Below are 3,510 nucleotides of genomic sequence, written 5' to 3' on the forward strand. Positions count from 1 at the left end.
TGTGTTTGTATGTAGCAGAGTTGTGTGTGTTTGTCTGTATGTAGCAGAGTTGTATGTGTTTGTCTGTATGTAGCAGAGTTGTATGTGTTTGTATGTAGCAGAGTTGTGTGTATTTGTCTGTATGTAGCAGAGTTGTATGTGTTTGTATGTAGCAGAGTTGTATGTGTTTGTATGTAGCAGAGTTGTGTGTATTTGTCTGTATGTAGCAGAGTTGTATGTGTTTGTATGTAGCAGAGTTGTATGTGTTTGTATGTAGCAGAGTTGTGTGTGTTTGTCTGTATGTAGCAGAGTTGTATGTGTTTGTCTGAATGTAGCAGAGTTGTATGTGTTTGTATGTAGCAGAGTTGTGTGTGTTTGTCTGTATGTAGCAGAGTTGTATGTGTTTGTCTGAATGTAGCAGAGTTGTATGTGTTTGTCTGTATGTAGCAGAGTTGTATGTGTTTGTCTGTATGTAGCAGAGTTGTATGTGTTTGTCTGTATGTAGCAGAGTTGTATGTGTTTGTATGTAGCAGAGTTGTATGTGTTTGTCTGTATGTAGCAGAGTTGTGTGTGTTTGTCTGTATGTAGCAGAGTTGTGTGTGTGTCTGTCTGTATGCAGCAGACTTGTGTGTGTGTGTGTGTGTGTCTGTAAGTGTATATGACTGTATATATTTGTCTGTTTATATGTATTTTTGTGAGTTTGTCTTTAAATATGTATATGTTCGTATCGGTGTCTGTGTGTGGATGGGGCCCACTGGGACTCTTCCGCCCGGGGCCCACAAAAACCTGGAGCCGGCCCTGAGCCTGTGCGTATATTGCACTGCACTCAGAGTACACTCCGATGTTTCACTTGCACCCACAGACTTGTATGGGTGCGAGCGACAATCGTAGCATGCTGGGACTTTTTTCCCATCCAGAATCTGGAGGAGAAGGAAGCTGACCATTTGCTCTTCCTCACTGAATAACAATGGCCCGAGTGCAATGTGAGATTTTCTTGCACTGCACTCGTCCGAGTCATACACTCGTGTGAGCGTACCCTAATTCCCATATCTTTCTATTGGACACTAGTTTTTAGTGTTATTCCCAGAATTGCAAGGTACCCTACTCCTATGGATAGTGGATAACTTGTTGATCGCTGCGTGGCTGACCGGTGGGTCTCCTCGCGATCCTGAGAATTGGGAGGGGGCTCTGCTGAGCCATCTTGAATAAAGAAATGTTGCGTTAGAAATCCGCTCCATTTATTGGTTATAGGACGGATGAATATAGCGGGGTCCGGGTTCTGCCTTTAAATGGGTTGTTCACTACAGGAAAAACCCAATATACACTCATCGCCCAATCCAGCGATGTTCATCCAATGTCTGTGAAGTGTCTATTGGTCATGTGACATTGTTATCACGTGATAGCTGCAGCTAATCAGCAGATGATCGGTTGCAGCATTTCTGTAGTTTTATAGCGCACATAACGGCTCTACAGAAGAGTGGAAGCCGCAACCGATCAGTTATTGGCCCCCAAACCGCGTGCCGCTCTCTAGCAAGGGGCACTTCATCCTAAATATAATGTTCAGCAAGAAAGCAACTGTCTTCAGGCTGCACTTTGTCTGCAGGAGCTGTGCGCATCTAGTTTATTCAGCAGCAATGGACATTTCCACTTACAGCATCGCACACAGATTGTGACAGGCCCTTGCTATGGACACGTTCCCGTGCCAGCTCCGGGTACAGAGTGCTGGTGCAGCCATCCGGTGCTCTGAGGGCAGCCCGTCCCGTGCATTGTCACTCCTGTGCCCGGGCCCTGCCCCGCCTCCTAGACCGTGGTCCCGGCTTGTCTGCTCCGGCCGGTGATGTCACATGTACCGCCCCCCAGAGCCGGAAGACAGCTCTGCTCCCAACACGCTGCACCGGCTTCCTTTCAGCAGGAGGCTGTGGAGTGACCGGCCTGTGCCCGCCAGACAGGTACCGAGCCTTCTGCGGGCATCATACAGCTCCGCCCGAGCATCCCCTCCTACACCTGCCGGCCTCAGTGTGAGCCTGGACCCAAAATCACTGGAGATCACAAGCATGTGGATGTGCATTTATACATACTGTGTATATATATATATATATACTAGAAGGTGGCCCGATTCTACGCATCGGGTATTCTAGAATTTACGTATTGTGTAGTTCATGTATGATTTTTGTTATATATATAGATGTTGTTGTGTGTAGTTACCAAGTGTTTGTGTAGGGCGCTGTACATGTTCTGAGTGTCGCGGGGGGTGAGAGCGGTGTTGTATGTGTGTTGCGTTGTTTGTGGAGCGCTGTGTGTCTGTAGCGTTGTGTGTGTGTGTGTGTTGTGCGGTTTGTGTGGGTGTGGTGTGTTTTGGGGGGAGGTATGTTTTGAGCAATGTGTGTGTTGTGCAGTATGTGCGTATATTTGTGTGTGCAGCGTTGTCTGTGTGTGTGGGTGTCTGTGTAGGGCGTTGTTTGTGATTCCTAGTGTGTGTGTGTTGTGCAGTGCGCGTGTGTGTGTGTGTTGGGGGGAGGTGTGCACCTCCCATCGTGCTCCATCCCCCATGCTGCGCACCCCCCATCGTGCTGCATCCCCCATGCTGCGCACTCCCAAACGTGCTCCATCCGCCATGCTGCGCACTCCCAAACGTGCTCCATCCGCCATGCTGCGCACTTCCAAACGTGCTCCATCCGCCATGCTGCGCACTCCCAAACGTGCTCCATCCGCCATGCTGCGCGCTCCCAAACGTGCTCCATCCGCCATGCTGCGCACTCCCAAACGTGCTCCATCCGCCATGCTGCGCACTCCGAAACGTGCTCCATCCGCCATACTGCGCACTCCCAAACGTGCTCCATCCGCCATACTGTGCACTCCCCATCGTGCTCTATCCGCCATGCTGCACACTCCCAAACGTGCTCCATCCGCCATGCTGCGCACTCCCAAACGTGCTCCATCCGCCATGCTGCGCACCCCCTATCATGCTCCATCCGCCATGCTGCGCACTCCCAAACGTGCTCCATCCGCCATGCTGCGCACTCCCAAACGTGCTCCATCCGCCATGCTGCGCACTCCCAAACGTGCTCCATCCGCCATGCTGCGCACTCCCAAACGTGCTCCATCCGCCATACTGCGCACTCCCCATCGTGCTCCATCCGCCATGCTGCGCACTCCCAAACGTGCTCCATCCGCCATGCTGCGCACTCCCAAACGTGCTCCATCCGCCATGCTGCGCACTTCCAAACGTGCTCCATCCGCCATGCTGCGCACTCCCAAACGTGCTCCATCCGCCATGCTGCGCGCTCCCAAACGTGCTCCATCCGCCATGCTGCGCGCTCCCAAACGTGGTCCATCCGCCATGCTGCGCACTCCCAAACGTGCTCCATCCGCCATGCTGCGCACTCCGAAACGTGCTCCAACCGCCATACTGCGCACTCCCAAACGTGCTCCATCCGCCATACTGCGCACTCCCCATCGTGCACCATCCGGCATGCTGCGCACTCCCAAACATGCTCCATCCGTCATGCTGCGCACTCCCACGTTTGGGAG

At 52.0% G+C, this 3,510-nt stretch overlaps 1 protein-coding gene across 3 annotated transcripts in view; it reads left to right on the top strand.

Annotated features, from left to right (window-relative positions):
• The first annotated feature begins 1,881 nt into the window (after positions 1–1,881).
• Positions 1,882–3,510, top strand: part of NUDT15 (nudix hydrolase 15) — a 16,141-nt gene continuing 14,512 nt past the window's right edge. For all 3 annotated transcript variants that reach the window (XM_075334395.1, XM_075334393.1, XM_075334394.1), the window contains exon 1: positions 1,882–1,928. The gene's annotated coding sequence lies outside the window, so the exon portion shown is untranslated. The remainder of the gene's footprint in view (positions 1,929–3,510) is intronic.

The sequence above is a fragment of the Anomaloglossus baeobatrachus genome, chromosome 2 (assembly GCF_048569485.1).
Source record: "Anomaloglossus baeobatrachus isolate aAnoBae1 chromosome 2, aAnoBae1.hap1, whole genome shotgun sequence".
Lineage (NCBI taxonomy): Eukaryota > Metazoa > Chordata > Amphibia > Anura > Aromobatidae > Anomaloglossus > Anomaloglossus baeobatrachus.